General features: G+C 39.0%; 1 long non-coding RNA gene across 1 annotated transcript; it reads right to left on the minus strand.

The window, feature by feature from the left end:
- Positions 1 to 182: 182 nt before the first annotated feature.
- LOC124277080 lies at positions 183 to 15,063 on the minus strand. Its single transcript, XR_006898742.1, has 3 exons — positions 14,840 to 15,063; positions 7,175 to 7,247; positions 183 to 493 (listed from the first exon to the last, which is right to left on the minus strand). It is a non-coding gene; the product is annotated as an uncharacterized LOC124277080 (long non-coding RNA).
- Positions 15,064 to 21,096: the final 6,033 nt, after the last annotated feature.

Below are 21,096 nucleotides of genomic sequence, written 5' to 3' on the forward strand. Positions count from 1 at the left end.
GTTGCTGGAATATTGCTAAAAGCGGCATAAAACCAAACTCAGTCAGGCAGTTAAGTGTGCAGTATTAGTTACACAACACTGTGGCTGTTGACATTTCTGATGTATTACCAATGTTGTGGTGCATCGGATGATCTAACTCTCAACAACTATGCTAAATTAAGTAAAACAAAGAAATTTCTTCCAAAGATAAAAAATAACTTTATTGATTGTATAAATATACCCAATACTTCCAAATTATATATTACAGATCATATTACAGAGGCATTTTGAGTGAATTACTCACAGATACAGAGAGTAATTAATGCGGGTGAAACTGATGCCATTAAGGAGTTGTTGCCATCAGTTCAAGAATTTGTCTTGTAAGGATGAGAACCTTATGTGACAGCCCATTTCACAATGTCTCAAGCCTTCTGTGGTCTCCTGCGCTCTGTTCTCTTTGTTCCTTTTCAAGTAGCAAAGTCAGTGCTAATGTCATTCTGAAATCCTGAAACACCTGAAACAAATTACGCAAACTAACACATGATGCAAGACTGGTGATTCACAAACACAACAGTTACCAGGCAATACCTGGTGAAGACAAAATAAAATAGTGTTGAGGTGCATGCCTATCCACAACAAGCTTGGACCTTTCTTCAGGGTCTGCTGGGGCGGTGGGGGAGCCTAGTGGTTAAAGCGTTTGCTCGTCACGCCGAAGATCCGGGTTCGATTCCCCACATGGGCAAAATGTGTGAAACCCATTTCTGGTGTCCCCTGCCGTGAATATTGTTGGAATATTGCTAAAAGCGGCGTAAAACTAAACTTAGTCAGTCAGTCAGTCCAGGGTCTGCTTGTAAATAATAATGTAATGAATATATATATATTTTCATGAAACTCATTTGGACTTTGGACTTAAAATGTGGGTGAATGCAGACTTGGTCTCATTGCTACATGGCTGGAATATTGCTGATGTGATGTAAAGCGCAACTCAACTCAACTCAACCCTTCTCCAGGTGTGACCTGTTTCTATTCACTTTTTCAAGTTCATCATTGCATCCAAACATCATGTAGATTGTATAACAGTTCAAGACCAGGTAGAGTGAGTTGAGTTTTATGCCGCACTCAGCAATATTCCAGATATATGGCGGCGGTCTGTAAATAATCGGATCTGGACCAAATAATCCAGGGATCAACAGCATGAACATCAATCTACGCAATTGGGATGCGATGACATGTGTCAACCCAGTCAGCGAGCCTGACCACCCGATCCCATTAGTCGCCTCTTGCAACAAGCATGGATTACTAAAGGTTCATTCTAACCCAGACCTTCACGGGTATCAGGTACAGAAGGTATAAGAATATTAACAAGCAATATATATGTGTTCATATACTATATCGTTTTTGTGACTCGTCATTAAACAGTTGAATCTTAGAAAATATCCATAGCTTTGATATTGTTGAAACACTTTCCATGTTCTTTTTTAATGAAGAGTTCGTTTCTCCAACACACTGCTTGTTTCAAATCTTTGATGGGCAATTAGAAGTGGGATGCATAGGAAAAGCAAGATTTAAGGACGTAAACTTCATTATTGTGAATAACACAACATTCCGAGTGTATGCTTGCTCCTTCATCACGTTATTCACAGTAAAGAAGTTGACATCCATAAATATTGTTTTTCCTACACTGCTTTTTGCTTTGCATTCATTAGTGCATCCGCACTAAATTAGTTGCCTCACTGACAATGAAACCTGCCAACTGTGATGAAAACTGTTGTGACTGCACAACATATGTATGGCATCCTGACACGCCAAAGGTCCATAACTTTTGATAAATGAACAAGCAAGGTCCTATGCACCCATATCCTTGACACTACAGGCTGTTTTCTCAAATACTAAGATAATGATAATGTATCACCTTCACAATGTTAAAACTTCATTGCTCAAACACTTGTGGGTTTAATGATTTTCAAAAACATTAAATAACACAACCTGCCTGAAACCGAATGTTACTCAAGCTACTAGGGGTGAAATGGTACACTCTTACCACCATGTCGAAAACTTGTGATTCGTATTGTGTTTCCACCAGTACAAGACCTTTGGTTCTGATCCATTTCAGTACAGTATAATATATGAGAATTTACTTCCAGGAAAATAGTGGCCGTCAAGCAAAGAAATGCATAGATTTTGACAAAATGATTCAATTTCTACAAAAAGGTTTAAACAGATAAATAAAATGATGGTAAAAACCGAAAATACCGAATTTTTGGATTGCATTACGGTATACCAAACCTAAAGCAAAATACTGCAGTTCTATTAATACTGTGGTATACCATTTCACCCCTACAAGCTACATGTACAAACTGACCAAAACCAAACCAAAACTCACTTGGATGCAGTTAGACACTGTGGTTATATTATCATCATTATTATTCCTTAAGTTAACATGCACAAACTATTTTGCAATTCAGCAAAAGTACATGTATATACAATAATACAAATAGAATAGTGTCTTCAAGTAATTGCAGAACTCAACTCCCTGGGGACCATACAATTTGTTGTTTACAACTCAGCAATATTCCAGCTATATATGGTTTTGCTGTGTAAATAATCAGGTCTGGACCAGACAATCCAGTGATCAACAGCATGAGCATCAATCTGCGCAACTGAGATATGATGACATGTGTCAACCAAGTCAGCGAGCCTGACCACTCTATCCCGTTAGTCACCTCTTACAACAATCATGGGTTACTGAAGACCAGTTCTAACCCGGATCTTCACAGGTCCTGTGGTCTTAAGGACATATGCAAAATAAAATTCTAACCACCATGGGGTTGTCATCATTTGTGGAAACAAACTGTTGAAATTTCAACTTCAATAATCTAGTGGTCTTTGCAGATGATGTTTACAGTGCAGAGAATTGTACATTGATTGAATTATGTTGCAAGGCCAAAGAGCCATGGTGAAATAAAGAGCTTTAAAGAGCGCTCCAAGGGACATAACTCTATGGGGTTCGCTTGCAATAATGTTCGGCCAGTAGGGGGCGTGAGAGTCAATTTAATGCAACGTTGCATTAATTCATTCAACTTTTTAATTCAATATTGTAATCTAAATACGTAATTTCTTTGGGAATAAATTATATGGTAGCTTCCCTGAGGGCCGATAGTTAGTATTATTGAGAGAAATGCATGATTTATTTTTTGAGAAGTGTGGTGTGATATAGTGCCTTTAAAGAATGCAATCTGCACCAAAAAATCCAGATATCGACAATTTATGCTACTGACATATCATTGTCACCCTGATCAAAGTGATTACTCGGGACCAATTCTAAATCCACAGTTTAGCCTTAAATAGTATTCACAGCTATTTTGTGTGTATGAAATTGTACTGACCGACAGTAAATTAGTGGCCTAGTGGTTAAAACGGTCACTCGGTTGCTTTGTTTTGTGTCCCCAACAGCCAGCGTTCGAAATTAACGTTGGTCCTTAGGCCCGAAACCGACTGAAAACCACTCGGACCCACGGCTTTTGTTTTCTGCAGGTCCTTATGGCCGACAGATATTTCATCCTTAATAACTAAGAGTATTATTTTTCATAAAACATCATTCAGTAGTTTGGGTTTTTTTCTGTTAAAATGTCCATGTATGCAGACTTGGTCTCGTCACTCCATGGCTGAGATAATGCTGATGCAGCATAAAACTCAACTCAACTCAACTGTTTTATTCATAGCTATTACCTCGATCAGCAGCTGGTGTCTGTAAGTGAAACAACTATCATTTTCAAGGAAGCAATTTAGATTGCTGAGATATGATATTTTGTTGATGATTTTATTGTAACTGACTGACTGAGTTTGGTTTTACGCCGCTTTTAGCAATATTCCAGCAATATCACGACGGGGGACACCAGAAATGGGCTTCACACATTGTGCCCATGTGGGGAATCGAACCCGGGTCTTCGGCGTGACAAGCCAACGCTTTAACCACTAGGCTACCCCAACGCCCCGATTTTATTGTAAATGAAGACTAGTCAGTTACTGGAGTTAAATTAAACTCTTTAACTCAGTTTGTTATATAATACATGCAAATATACTCACTAAATAGTCCACCCAGATGTGAATGGGTACCTCGTTAGGATGAGAAAACCACAATAACTCGGTGTGCCTAGTGGCTGCAAGAGTTGTATACTCCCAGGGAGTTGAGATTGATAATACGATGTGACGTTGAGATTGATATCCAATGATCGAGGGAATACCAGTGCCTTGAGCATGCACTAGTTGCCTGGATATGTGTGCTATAATATCCCATAATAATAAATATAATAATAATAAAATAGCAAATATATTTCCCAGCATGGTAGTGGCGATGGCCATGTTTAAAACAGCAAGCCACAGTTTGTTGTGTCATTATATCTTTATGGATGATCAACTTCTTTAATGTATAATAGCGATGTTTCGGTACAGTTGAGTTATGTGGTCCAGTGTATCGAGCTCAGGCCGCAAATCAGTTGATGTTAAGCAATGTTGGGCGCGGAAAGTCCTTGGATGGGTGACTGTGTTTGGCAGCTTGACTCCTGAGAGTTTCTAGGACTTCAGTCCTACCCCACAACAAAGCACATGTGACACATGTGGTCTCACCTTAGGCAAGTGCGTTTGTTCAAAATTGCCTCTGTTCACCCAGCAGAAAATGGGTACCTGGAGGGATAAGTCATGTGACTATAGCCTTCTAGCGCCTCAAAGGTAGCTTTGGTTATCCGGGGTAATAATAATCAGATTGTCTGCGCTTTGAGCAACCACAACAGATGGAGTGGGTGAGTGAGTGGGTTTTACGACGCTTTTAGCAATATTCCAGCAATATCACCATAAATGTGCTTCACACATTGTGCCCATGTGGGGATTCGAACCCGGGTTGTCAGTGTAACGAGCTAACGCTTTAACCCTTAGGCTACCCCACTGCCCCTCAACAGATGGAAAATAGCGCATAACAAATGCACTTATTATATAAATAAAGGGATCTCCCCGTACAGAACCTGGCCCAATTGGAAGCTGCTTTACATGAGGAATGGCGTAGACTGTCCCTTCAGAGGATCAGGAGGCTGACAGGGGGTATGAGGAGGAGAGTGCTGGCTGTCATACAGTCACATGGAGGTTACACTCGGTATTGACCTTGAATCATGTAAGACACGCAAAATGACATTTTGAATGTTCACATTCACCAATAAATTCAACATTAAATATTCCAGGGCCATACTTATGTACAGACATGGTTTTGTATGAAAATCTGTGTGTTTTAAAATGAGCAATTACCATCATAAAATGAACATGGATTCCAATCATTTGTCATTTATATTGGTCAGAAAACTCATGTGTTTTCATCGGGGTCACCTGGGGAAATTTTATGTACATGTTGAAAACAAATCATTGCAAAAATACAGGGGTGCTTAATGAAGTTCTTTGTGTATATATACATAAAAATAAATAGATATGCATATGTATGTGAGGTGAGGTGAGGTGAAATTGGGTTTAATGTCGTGCTTGAGAATATTTCGCTCATATGACGACGTGCATGTGTGTGTATGTGTATGTGCGGCTGCTTGTACTAGCCCAGACTTAAGCTGGTTTTATAGTGCTAGCCCACTGAGATACCATGCCGCAGTGAAGCATGAATACCCCACTCAGACACATTATACTGACTCCGAGCCGATCAGTCCTTGTTGTACCCATTAATGCCGAGCGCCAGGCAGGGACCAACAAGTACCATATTTTAACGTCTTTTGGTATGACGCGGGCGGACGCTCTAACCACTACACAACTACACAACGGAGGTGGTCATATGTATGTGAAGGTACATCACATTCATATTCATTCATATTTATATTCATTAAACAACGTCAAAAGGATATCATAATATAATATAAATATTTTAATGTAGTTTACCTAAATATTTATAACATAAAAGCATATTTTTAATGTGCATATATCCATGCTTATGCATCCTCAAAGCGCACAAAATAAAAATGCAATTAAGGCACAGAGCTACAGTTGAAAGGCAATCTTGATCATGAGTGTTTTTAGATTGGATTTAAAGGTTTAAAAATCACAACAGTCTCTAAGACTCTGCGTGAGGCTGTTCCGGGCCATTGATCCTGCATGGACAAAGGACCTGTTTCCATACATCACTGTCTTCACTTTGGGAACAACAAGCAAGTTATCAAATACATTCAAGGATTGTTGTATGAATTACATTGACTATATATACATATGTATCTTGAGTTGTTCGGAGAGGGCTACTGAGCAGTTCTTTTGGACTGGAACTGGCACTACATCTGGTTTTTAAGATGGTGATGATGATGATGATGATGATGATGATGATGATGATGATGATGATGATGATGATGATGATGATGATGATGATATAATATGCATGAGGATTATGGCAAGACTAATCCGCCCGTATCCCCCTTCAATTTTAACGATGAGGAAAAAGATATCTATATATCCAGGTAATATGATTTGTCAAGAAGCCATAAAGTAAGGTTTAGGGTTAGGGTAGGGCTCCAGATAATTTTTCAACATCAGGAGTACGTACTCCTTATTTTTTCAATATAGGAGTACTGGAAAAACTTAAGAGTACATTTAGAGTACTGAATGGAATTTAATAGAGTATCAGTAATCTTGTGTTTTTTGTTTCATATATGCACCACAATATTGCTAGTCCTGTGTAAACAGGTCAATAAACAATAAAACAATACTTTTTCAGATAAATACGTCTGTAAATGATTCTAAGACCGTACACCATTGCCATGCTGTGTATCTGCTACGTTTTCTAAATTATTTCCTACGATATCATGCATATTTTCTTATCCGTACATACGCCGATATGGCCCTTATCTGGAGCCCTGGGTTAGGGTTAGGGTAAGGGTTAGGGTTAGATTCAGGTTAGGGTCTTGCAAAATGAAATTTAAGGGTTATAACCATACCCAGTGGATTATACTGGGGTGTGAACTGATTATATCAACTGCATCTAAACACAAATATAAGAAATAATAGAAACAAACACATATATATGATAAAGAGAATATACTCACTCTCTCATTCTCAAAGACAGAAATAGAAAAATGAAAAGAGGACGAGCTCACATTAATGTGACTTAAATGGTCCATAAACTAACCGTTCTAGTTAAAATCACATTAAATACTTAACTAACCTGGCAGGACTTCTGATTGAGCCAGTCGTCAATCTAGGCTTGTGTGCAGAGCTGGCCAATCAGGTGAAGCTGTCTGAAACAAAGGTGAGGTGAGGTGAGGTGAAATGGGGTTTAACATCGCTCTTTAAGACTATTTCACTCATATGATTATAATAGGATATTTATATAGCACATATCCAGGCAACTAGTGCATGCTCAAGGCACTGGTATTTTTTCCCTCGGTCATTGGATGTCAATCTCAACAGCACATTGTATTATCAATCTCAACTCCCTGGGGAGTATACATTTCTTGCAGCCACTAGGCACACCAAGTTATTGTGGCTTTCTCATCCTAACAAGGTACCCATTCACAGCTGGGTGGACTGGGACACATAGTCACAAGTTTACTGCACGTTGCTGTACCCACCGCTAGGTGTTTGCACGTATTTATGTGGCCATACATTATACTGACTCCAAAACGACCATTAATGCCGAGCGCCAGGCAGGGACCAACAAGTACCATATTTTAACGTCTTTCGGTATGACGCGGTCGGGGATCAAACCCGCGACCTTCCACTCTCTGGGCGGATGCTCTAACCACTACACCCCGGAGGCGGTCTCTTAAACAAAGGAGAGACCCAATCTTGCAATCGTACCCCATACCTCCCGAAATGCCTTGATTAATTCCAAAGTTGACTTTGAGACAACTCAGCCAGAAGCTAAGTAAAAAAGCTGTATGAAATTGTTATATTCAGTACATCACAGTAAAACTAAAAGGTTAATGGATACAAAAAGTATACACAATGATACATTTAAACCGTCAGTCCTTTAACACAACACTTTAATGGTTCATGCATTACTTCATTACTTCGTTCATTGGGGCAGTGGGGTAACCTCGAGGTTAAAGCATTGGCTTGTCACGCTGAAGACCCGGGTTCGATTCCCCACATGGGCACAATGCGTGAAGCCCATTTTTTGTGTTCCCCGCCGTGATGTTGTGGAATGTTGCTAATAGCGGCGTAAAACCATACTCACTCACTTACTCATTACTTCATTGCATTTTAAATACTCAGATATGTAAAAATAACAGGCATACAACACTTCCACATATACACAGTAACTAATGACTGACACAAGTTTGAGAAACCACTCAACTCATTGTTATGTCAATACAAGATCCTCCCTCTTCAGTGAGTGAGTGAGTTAATATTTAACGTCACATCGGCAATATCTCACCCATATCGCGACGAAAACAATTTACATAATACAAAAATGAAAACATTGTGAAGAGTTAAACCTGTCGAAGATGGACAGTAAAAATACTACAGTATCACAGATATGAACATAAAAAACTAGCATGTAAAACTAAAACAGTGTAATTAAAGAAGACAATACAATATAACACACGGGCTATAGATCACCAGCATCTGAAGGTAGATCACCATACTAGGAACCATGGGGTCCTCCCTCTTCAAATATGCTGAAGTGCAAATGAAAATTAACTGTTGACTGCAGCACCTCACTAAGGGACAGACACAATAAACACACAAAAAATGACTGGAAGGAAAGCATAAACACTCCAAACAAAAATACCAATCCAGAGATGCCAACCCTAATTTAGCCCAATTAGTATTTGGCCAAAAACTGATGCAAAAATTAGTATTAACTTTTCCAAAGTATTTTCATGTCTAACACAAAATATATAGATAGTCTAAGAACTTGTTATTAACATTGTACTCACGTAAATCAGTAGTAACTATCCATGTATAGCTTGATACTGAATAAAATGGGGTTGAAATTTATTGTGTATGGTACGTATGCTATTTGATAATTTGATTTAATGTATTTTATGAAAACTTTATATATTTTTACTGCTATCGTAGTCTTGTATTTTGTGTTGTTTTTTCACAACGAATAAAATCGTATGGGTTGGCATCTCTGCCAATCATGACAGAGGTAATTGGGACAAAATGGCAATTGAGTGAGTTGAGGTTTACACCGATTTTAGCAATATTCTAGCAATATCCTGGTGGGAGACACTAGAAATGGACTTCATACGTCGTACTCATGTATGGAATCGAACCCAGGTCTTCTTCACCCAATTGCTAGCACACAAAGTCAGCCAAATGAGTGACTTTGCCCCCATTTTGCCTCACTTACCTCCTGTTCCTTGTCAGATAATTCCTCCTTTTGAGCAAACAACAAACACGATTGCAGAAGTTTCTTATATAGTGAGCGAGTGAGTGTGGGTGGGGCAGGGTGTGTGTGTGTGTGTGTGTGTGTGTGTGTGTGTGTAGGTGTAGTTTTACACTGCACTCAGCAAGATTCCAGCAATATGGCGACAGTCTGTAAATGATCGACTCTGGACCAGACAATCCAATGATCAACTTACTCACAAAAACAGCATACACAATATAAACAGTAACACAACTTTAAATGCCTACATAAAGAATAACTTAAAAAGTAAGTACTAATATATTATTTTAATAAATCTTTAATAGTTTAATGCATAATGACATTTAAAAATATGACCATTCAGATTATTAATGTGTTAAAAAAAACTTATTTTTTCAGCAAATCCATAATAGGGCACACTTTTAGCATTAACAACTTGTACTGGTGAAACCTAAAACTGCAAAATGCAACCTCATATTTATATCAACTTACACACAGTGTACATTGATACTTTTCTGTTAAAAATACAGACTTCAGCTGAAAAATGATGAGAAACTGGCTCGGGGCAGTGACTCAGATGATTACACAGACATTTATTGTATGACTGTTACTCTTCATGTCATCAAATTTTATTGAGATGAAATAATCTTATCAGACCCAGCATATTTTGTAATAATAATGTTCTAAATCATCATTTCTTAAACTCAAGGATTACATACAATTTCATAATGAGCAGCAAGTGCAACCTGTTATGGATTGTGCAATATTACCTAAAGTTGCACCTGGTGCAAGTAAGTTTCATTTCCTTAACTCAAGGCCTGCATAATCTCATTAGATGTGAAAAGGAGGCTCACAAAAAACAGTAAGTAACTATCATATGCATGATAAAAAGTGAGAATCTATTGATTTCAACATTTCAGAGTATGTTCTTACCTCTTTATCAGGTGAATAAAAAACTAGGAAGCAGCTAGCTATGTCAAACAAATCAGCACCAATTAACTAAGCAGCCACCATTGTTATCTTATCATTGTTGTTTTACATGTACTTATATAGCTATCTGCTACCTAGTTTTTCATTCGGTGTCGCCCCGAGAATGCGAAATTTCAATATTCCCTATTCCCGGTAAAGCAAAAACCAAAGTTGTGCTAGAAGTGTCGCGAAAGCGAATTGTTATGACATCAGATTACCGTACTTCAGATTAGCGCGCGGCCCCAATACTCGATCTGTGAGCCTCAGCTCCCCGGTTGTTCGAGCAGATCTACACACTGAATGCTGAGTATCAAGGCCACATGTTCCAGTTCATCTACTGTTTGCTGTCCTGGACTACACTGATCACGTCGCTGACCTGATCCACCTTTAGTGAGCCACCTTCAGTGAGCCACCTCCACATGATCCATCAATGTGAAACTCACTCACTCACTCACTCCATCAATGTGACTTATCGGTGAACAGTCTGTGGCTCAAACATTTATTGTTATTTATTTATCAAATTTCAACCATGACTACGGTATCAGACGACGACTCACATTTCTTTGTTTTTCTTGTGTATTGAGAGTCCCGGGAATGCTAAATTCAGTGTTCAGCGACACCCAAATTGAGGAGGTTTAGTCCAGATTTCGCTTTCCCAGTCCATACCCTTTCAATCACCTATTATGTGTATCACTTCTAAATGCCATTCAAAGACTGCATGTTAGAAATACGCATCAAGCCATCTTTCTAATGCTGAGTGACAATCACCAGAACCTCATCTTGGCAACTACTGACTGACTGACTGACTGAGTTTGGTTTTACGCCGCTTTTAGCAATATTCCAGCAACATCAGGGCGGGGGACACCAGAAATGGGCTTCACACATTGTACCCATGTGGGGATTCGAACCAAGGTCTTCGGTGTGACGAGCCAACGCTTTAACCATTAGGCTACCCCACCTCCCCTCTTGGCAACTAAAACTCCCCAGGTGTAACTATGTTTTCATGACTGATCATTCGCTGTCATCATTAATGCAGAGATTAAAAGCAAACAAGCAAACCTGGAAAATACATACACCCAAATCAACAGGTTCACATTTCTTGCTAGTTTGTTGTTTAACACTGCACTCAGCAATATTCCAGCAATATGGCAGCAGTCTGTTAAGGATACAGTCTGGACCAGATAATCCAGTGATCAACATCATGAGCATAAATAAGTTTGGTCAACCAAGTCAGTGAGCCCAAACACCCGATCCCACTAGTTGCTCTTCTGACAAACATGAGGAATCATTATTTTCAAAGAATGAGGACTTATGTGTGCATTGACAACAGTTTTACACGGTGCAACCAAAATATATCTGAAATAAGTGTAAGGAAGAGATGAACTTCCTTCACTTGAAGGAGTGATGACATAACCTAGGGATGGCCCACCATGCCAAAGGACCAGATTCCATTTGATGGCTATAACGTGTGAAGGTATTTATAACAGATTCTGAACTTGGTGCCCAGGCACTACATATTGACCAAGTTTATTTTGTTCAATTGAAAGATAGCCTTTTCTAAAAATTAGAACCTAAGACTGCTTCCAATCCAACAATAAAAGATTTACAACCTTTTATTATATACGAACGTTTACAATATAATATCTAAAGATGAGATGTGTACATGAATACATATGTTACGCATTTACTGATAAATTAGGTATCAGACAACATACAACTGGTATTAACATGCAATTTCATTCAGGAGAAAAAACACTGGATATCAAAAAATCATAACTAACTCATAAATTACAGGCCAATGTAGAGCACACTAAAAGTATGCGATACAGGAATGTCAATAATTAATTTCAAAACTAATGTCACATGTTTTCATTTCAAAACTTGTCACATATATATTGTCGGTCATAGTCATATTAATTTCCAGGTTGCATAAAATATAACAGCGTGAAGTGAGTGAGTGAGTGAGTGAGTGAGTGAGTGAGTGAGTGAGTGAGTGAGTGAGTGAGTGAGTGAGTCCAAGTCAGTGTGCAAGGAATAACGCCACCGGCCCGCTTCAGCCCGTGAGTGAAGTACTGAAATCCAGTCAGGCCAGTAAAGTCTCCACAGTCACTAGCCCGACTGGCTAGTGGCAAGTATTTCCATGGGGTCATTTTGTAAATATATCTCTCCCTGACTTGTTAAGTTATAACACACTCATGCAAGATTATGGCCTGATAAAAATTTACATCATATTAGCAGCTTAAAGATGACTTATTTGAGCATACAAAAAAATATTCCAGAAATTCAGACATGTCTTTTCTTATTTGTTTTTGTTGGCATTTTACCTTTTTGTTGTCTCTTGATTAGTTTCTACATTCAAATTTCGGGCTAGTGAATTATTTTGTGGGCTAGTAACTTTCAGGCATAGCAAGCCTGACTGGCTAGCCAAATTTGGAAACTATTTCGCACACTGCCTCCACTATGTTTTAACTTGATATTCAGGGTTCAGACAAGTATGGGGGAAATTTGTGATGTGTTATTATTTTGTTATATTTTATTATATATGTACTTCTGTACTATTATGATAGGGGTCTTGGGTCCAGTGAGGGTTCCGGTGAACCCCCCTTTTCTAACTGGCGTGCTGGTCTGCTTGTGGGGAATTAGTTCAGCAAAGTGTCCGAAGTCACAAGAAGCTAATTACAATTTTATTAACAAGAAACAGAATAACATGATATGAATAACATGGGTTGGCCACAAAGAGTCGGTACAACCCTATGGGCTGAGGGCTAGAGCTGTGTTGGGAGTCTAAACCCTACTGACTAACAATTGGAATTGGTGACTATTTATCTAAAATTTAAACAATAATAAGATTACGATTCGTTGAATGATACAAAATGGGTGTGCCCTCTAATAACCAATGAAATACAGCATATACAGAATGGGGTGTGTTCTACAAGTACCACTGTAATGACCAAACAGAGGGGATTACTTAATCCTGCAAATCCTACTTCAACTGGCACTAATCTTGTTGGCACATTTACTGGATGCTTACAGAGGGCTAGATCTTAACGAGCCTAATTTGATGTGCTTACTCTGAGCCATGGCTTAATGACCCTAATTTGAAGTGTTTGCACAATGTTATTTTAATATAGGCGATGACATGTTTACTTTATCAAAGCAGTTTATTAAACCATCTCAACATAGCTTTTGTCTTACAGAAAGGTTTGTCTAACAGTTGAGTCCTTAATACCTTAGGCTAGGATTTATATGGAACATCTGTGAAATTGTGTAGTCGTAACTTATACCTTTTTCAATAGTATGTCTGTGAGATGAGTGTTACTACTTTTGACTGGAGTCATTCTCTAAGCTATTACTGATCCATGATGAAACTAATATTCTATATTTATATTTTCCTAATATCTGAATCCTAATATATCGCTTGTAGTGGTTATAATCAATTATGAATTTTCGAATGAATTATTATTCCATGATAGTACACTGCTAACCCGTGAAGATCAGGTCAGAATTGGTCTTAACCGCCCCATGCTTGTTGTAGGAGGAGACTAATGGGATCGGATGGTCAGGCTCGCTGACACATGTCATCGTATCACAATTGCATAGATCGATGCTCATCGATGATCGATGTTAATCACTGTATTATCTGGTCCAGATTCTGTTATTTACAGACCGCTGCTATATATCAGGAATATTGCTGGCAAAAACAAACAAAGTGTACACTGCTGAACTTTGCCTCTTTATATTTACACAAAGGAGTGAGTGAGTTTAGTTTTAAACCACTTCTAGCAATATTCCAACAATATAAAGTCAGGGGACACAAATGACTATGAACATGATGAGGTGGGTATGAAAATAGATATGATTTTACTATTAACATGATTAAGTGGTGTTGCCCTTGCTCCAATGCTGACACCAATGTTTCAATGATATAAAGCCAATGTTAGATAAGCAGAAAGACTTCCGCCCATATCCCCACCTAAATTTCATTCTAGTAAAACCATATCACCTAAATTTATAATCATCTGATAAGGGTGGGTTTTAACATGTTTCTTTAATTGTATCTGAACATATTGAAAGACTTCAACAAATGCAACTCAAAGAATTTTTTCCTCATCATTAAAATTTAGGGGGGGGAGACGGGCGGAAGTCTTACCAGATATGCAAGGCTTAACCCCATTGCATATCACTCACTTGATATCAAAATGATTGTGAATCTGTCGTTCAGCAGTCTGGTTTCCATGGTGTGCTGCGTTTCACTGGCAGAAGCAATGACTGCCTATAGTCTGTCTCACAGTCTCTGAACAACATTATTTTCCCTACTGCCTAATCCCCCTTGCAATAGTGGAGCGCTAGATAAAGCAAGTCTACATTTCATCAGGAATGTCACATCTCACTAAGGCTCCGTTTCAATTTATATGGGTTTATTTGTTACTATCAAAACTACATATATCAGGGACTAAGCGCAAGTGTATAACTGCTCAGTGTGGCGGCCGACACAACTTTACACAACAAACACTGAAACATAAATGGCAGCCACCCACTAACCTTTCTGACTGTTCATGTTGTCTCTATCTGATGGCATCTGTCACTTGACACTGCATGGTATCGATGAAAAGTCATTATTTGTGTTAGTCGCGTCAAGTGAATGTCTCAGGAACTATAGACGCGTATGTTTATGCCATCATATACTCGTGTAGTAAAAAATAACACTCTACACATATGAATGTTGTTTGTTCCAAAAGCTAAAGGCAGGGTTTTGCACGCCACTGTTATAAGGGAGATAACTCCAGTGAATAATGGTACTGGGAAAAGTTGAGTACAGGGGCCCAAATTGGTAAAAAAATGGGACATGTTTCAACCACATAATGTGACGATATGGAAGCGTATTAGTGCCATCGTCACAGTCTATTTTTTAACACCTATATAGACAATACTTATATCTTCATAGACGATGCTTAAATGTATGTATATATAAATTTACTCAGGAAAAAGTATCATTTTGTATCAAATTACCGACTTTGCAACTGTTATGGTTTAGAAATTACCGAGATAAAGGTCTTGTGAGTCCAGGTCTTGTAAGGTCTTGTAACCAGCAAAATAGAACACACACAAGTCTATGATATTCAATAATATACTGAATAAACAATAAACAAGGCTGCAATGAATGACAGTACAGACTGCCAATATAATACTACTGGAGCACAAATCTAAAATATTAACTCACCAAAGTCATGATATTTCTGGAAAACAGATGTACTGACTGTAGATTGTTGACAGCTGTTGAAAGTTCAATGTAGACGAGGCCTCTTGAAAGTTATGAAACGTCAATGTTAACAAACAGACGAGCGTAAATCCAAAGTAGTAGTAGTCCCCCTCTACATCTCAACAACCATCCCATTTCATATGCCTATTATACAGTTCCAGAGACGGAAAGAGTTCCTTCCGTTCCCCAACCCTAAACCTAAAAAACCCTAAATCTAACTTCAATTTTGAACTTCGATATATATTAATTTATAAATATTATTTGGGATAGGGGAACGGGAGGAACTCCTTACCCCAGAGACTTCCAGCACTTCCAGCCACGCTTCATTACGACCATTTTGATCACACTAGGATCATATAATAATTACTGGAATGAATCCCAATTTTCCGCCGAAAGCAACAACAACTTCAAAGAGGAGGTAACTCTAACTCCTAAGCCTACTCTTTTAACAGGTGAAATTATATAGCCCAAGTTCAAGATTTGAGTTCAAATCCATACTCAGCGTTTGAAACTTTTGTGACCCATAATTACTAAGAGTTAATTAATGTGACATTTTAATTAACAAAAACATATCCTCAGAACACAACAATGTTCGAAATAACTGCCTGCCCACCAGCTGGTTGTCATGGGGCCAGTAGAAAATATCACAAGCAAGCTCGTCTGGCTTGTTGATTTCTCTGTGCTTATTTCATATACATCGTCATAACTCGGTTCTTGGGGTCCATGGATGATCCCCCGCGTTATGAAAGACGAGCATTATACCTAACATGACACAAAGGCCAAGTAAAATCGTATTTTCCATTTGCATGCACTGCATACGTGCTATTTCGCGTATTGTGCCCACTCAAACCTAGGTCGTATCGTCGGGGGTGAACAAACAAACTTTGTAAATGATAATAGGAAACTTGCAATCAAAGATAACTAGACATGATTATTCAATTGTCGTTCCGGTTATGCTACCTGTTATGCAACTAATCCGGAATATCAATCAAATGTGCACACAAGTTTTGCTCCAGTCAACTGGTGATTCAGTTAAAAACGATCCAAAAATATTACTACAAAGAATTTCTGTTCCATTATCAGAATGTTTTAAATCTTAGTCGGTTATTTTAACAGGGATAATAAATATTGCTATAGTCTTAGTATAAAGTATTTTTACGTACATATTTAACATAATGACACAGACACAGGCTTAGCACTTTGGGTACGCAGGTGGAGACATTTTACGTATGGAATAGATTGACAAGTCACCGTTGACTTCCAACGGTACGTGCCACTTTGAGCGCAAGACCAAAATGTTGGCAATTAATTGTCAAATATGACTTCAATGAGTAACAAGGCAGGTCTCTGGGTCCATGGATCACGATATGTTAATCAGTTCGTGAATGCTGAGAATAATGTGAAATTGGTGCTATAGGAGCGAAAAGCGGACACTTATGAACTTTGAACACGCATGTAAATCCTGGTTACCGGGCCTCTCATAATATAGAGGCCCTCTTTATTAACTAATGAGAGGCCCCGGGAACCAGGATGGCGCATGGAATGAGGCAAAATGAGGCAGTGTTTACTCGCGTAGCTGTACCTGAACATTACCCCGTGAAGGTTGACGGTTGCTTTTATCCATTGTTTCTTCTTAGTCAGGTAATTAAATTTCAGAGCTAATCAGTCAATTATGTATGTTCACTGTCGCGTCAATGAATCGCGTGGTAACTGTTATATCAGCAACAGATATTGAGCTTTTAAACCAGAACTGTTGTATACCCAGTGCAGACTATGTTACGCTATAATCATAGAATCACTCGTAAAATCCTGACATAATCTTATAGAAAAGATGGGATGTTCTGATGGTGTCAACTTTGTATGATCTCCAACCTTTGGTGTCGGTATTTTAATCTGATAAACACCAGATTATATTACTCAGACCAAATTGCCACAATAAGTAATCCAAGCCAGACACTTTACAGTCAGGAAAAAACAAATGCAGAGAACTACCAATTGGAATTGTCATTTTTCAGGTTCGCCATAATTCACAATGGAATTCACAAATGGAACTTCAAAACTCTCTGGAAGAAAACAAAGACAAAATGTTATATCAACAATGTTTACTGTTGAGATTATACATTGTCATGAGAAGTCGCCTAATTACACTTCACTTCTCTGATTAAATATTAAATGAAAATAATTTCGTACCCATGAAACACACAATCCCCGGAGATGCTAGAGTACACACAATTCCGGAAAAAAGCAGAATCTCGCATGTAGTGTACCCCACCCAACTGTTAGTACAAAGTACACGATGGAAGAGGGACCCATTCATGTCCCACATCTCCTGGAGTTGCAGTGCTTTTGTCACAAGGAGTCGCGTGATGATGTCATGGCAACAACGTCGTGAAGGATGTCGAGGCTCGCTTGACACTGGTTCCCACAGGGGTTCGAATCACTGTTTGGACAATAATTTTATTTTAAAAAATCTAGATTTTTGCAATCGTATATTGTTTTATATGTTATGAGTAACTTATATTTCAAAATTGAAAGAATTCGGTGAAGAAATGGATTTTTAGAAAATTACCCCCGCTACACTCATTACAAAAAATACACCTTGTGTGAAATATAAGTTACTCATAACATATAAAAACAACATACGGTTGCAAAAATCTAGATTTTTTTTTTTAAATTATTATCCAAACAGGGATTCGAACGCCTGAGCTGGTTCCACACACACCAGGCAACGCCGTGCACCAAAATGTCATCGGACCATGTCGATGTGTTTTAATTTCGTCACCGGGCGGTGGGGAAGCCTATTGGTTAAAGCCGTCTCTCGTCACGCCGAAGACCCGGGTTCGATTCCCCACATGGGCACAATGTGTGAAGCCCATTTCTGGTGTCCCCCGCCGGAATATTGCTAAAAGCGGCGTAAAACCATCATCACTCACACTCACTTCGGTGATCCTCCAATTCGTGGAATATCACATTGTCATGTAATCCTGAGCATTTTCCGACGATGAATTATGTCTGCCATGACTGGCATGAGCGACCCTTCAAAACGTTAACCACACCTTCCACGTCGACGCCATGCCTGACACCTCTTCCCAAGCCGTCGACATCCACGTCAGTTGTAATTGTCGGGGACCCTATTATGTAGTGCAAATAATTTGGCGAGTACTCTATTTCATGGCTTCAATCTTATGCAGCCTACAGTTGTAGTGGAAACGTACGTTCCAACCTTAAAGACATAAAACACTTCAACACATACCCAGCGACACAGATGCTAACATCAACGTCATAACGTCATCCACCCTTGAAGATCCGGGTTAGAATTGATCTTCAGTAACCTATGCTTGTCGTAAGAGGCGACTAACGGGATCGGGTGGTCAGGCTCGCTGACTTGGTTAACACATGTCATCATATCCCTAACTGCGTAGATCGATGCTCATGCTGTTCATCATTGGATTGTCCGGTCCAGATCCCCGCCGTGCAGCTGGACTATTGCTGAGTGCGGCGTAAAACTAAACTCACTTACTCACTCACTCATAACTACACTTGTTGAACGTTTAGTGTCGCTGATTAAACTGAACCAAATTTATGAAAACATAACTTCCACCTCCTGTTGCTTGAGATCGTGGGAAATGCTCACTGCCCACTGCAGTGTCTGCCACACAACATAGCTTTGCCATGATCTGTCCCAACGTAAAACTATCGGACGCAAGCATTCAGGACTAAGTAACACTTTATTATACTGCATATGCTATTAATAACAATCAACGTACTTATAACACGCTGGCCTTTATACACTCGGTGCATACTTTAACGCTATTACTACAGCATGATAACTCACCAACATAAATGGGGAAATGATCGGAATGTCCACATAACGACCAAATTATTGAACAACGATTCTTTCTGTCCGATAATACAGAGGGTAGATGGCTTCTGTATTACATTATTCATACAATTCTAACCAATAAATAATTATTTCATTACAAATTAATTCTATTTTAGAATGATCAATTTTTACATACTGCAATGTTTGCATGTTCCGGTATTACACGAATGCATACATGTAAATCCGTTTTAGCATGACCAATTGAAAAATAATTGTGACTTAGTTAAAACTAGACCCCCAATTGGTCGTCCTTGGTTTTAACGAAAGACGAATCGACATTTTAAGCTTGATATTCTTAATAACAAAAGAATATGGATTGTATACTCCAGAAAGCTATCAAAGATTCAAGTAACTCAAATCAAAACTTTATATACGAGATACATAAATATAAAACATATTCTTCTTTGCAAATATATGACTTTTTGGTTGTCCCGCCACAAAATCCTTACATAATTTTATCATTAGAATACCTTTAACAGATGACAAGATTACCCGGGCATACGATCCATGCATGTATATTGATATAAGATAAAATGAACTGAACCCATAAAACAGAAATAAAGTGGACAAGGAAATTACTCCTGGCAATGGAATAGTGGGCACTTGACTCTTATTCTCAGTCTCCCTAGGAGTATACATACAGGGTAGAGCAAACGTTATTGTATTTAGGCATGTTACTGCTATCCCCAGGTAAACAAGAGCAAAATGTACAAGTGGTTGCTTGGTTGATAAGTAGCTTAGTTTGGGGGCCCATCTTGATGTTACTGAGTGGGTGAGTTTGGTTTTACGCCGCTTTTAGCAATATACCAGCTATATCACGGCGGGGGACACCAGAAATGGGCTTCACACATTGTACCCATGGTCTTCGGCGAACCCGGGTCTTCGGCGTGACGAGCGAACGCTTTAACCACTAGGCTACTCTACCGCCCCCTTGATGTTACTGATTTCAGTTGGCAGACACTATTCTGTAAACCGAGTGAAATATTCTGAAAACAGAAATGTACTCTATTGGTTGATGACAAAAGACTTGCGATGTTCGGGATACATGTATATACTCACCGCCAAAAGAAATGCGAATAGTGTGAAATCATGATACTAACCTTTTTCACAAATACAACGGTAACTCGAAACAATCTGTGTTTATTTTCCACATGACATGAAAATCCAATAAATTAATATGGAAACTACATAACGCTTGACTTTAGGGGTTGCCGTTTTTAGGGAAACAAATGTTAGCGTCAATAACGGGTGTGACCTCCTTTGGCATTTCTTGAGAATATTTCGCTCATATGACGACGTGCATGCGTGTGTATGTGTATGTACGGCTGCTTGTACTAGCCCAGACTTAAGCTGGTTTTATAGTGCTAGCCCACTGAGATACCATGCCGCAGTGAAGCATTAATGCCCCACTCAGACACATTATACTGACTCCGAGCCGATCAGTCCTTGTTGTACCCAGTAATGCCGAGCGCCAGGCAGGGACCAACAAGTACCATATTTTAACGTCTTTTTGTCTGACGCGGTCGGGGATCGAACCCGCGACCTTCCTCTCTCCGGGCGGACGCTCTAACCACTACACCACGGAGGCGATCCCCAATGCTGTTGAAGAGACGTCGAATGAACCTCCTGGGAATGTTGTTGCGTCAACAACACTCT

Source organism: Haliotis rubra, unplaced genomic scaffold (assembly GCF_003918875.1).
Source record: "Haliotis rubra isolate DU_JTF1 unplaced genomic scaffold, ASM391887v1 Scf218, whole genome shotgun sequence".
Taxonomy (NCBI): domain Eukaryota; kingdom Metazoa; phylum Mollusca; class Gastropoda; order Lepetellida; family Haliotidae; genus Haliotis; species Haliotis rubra.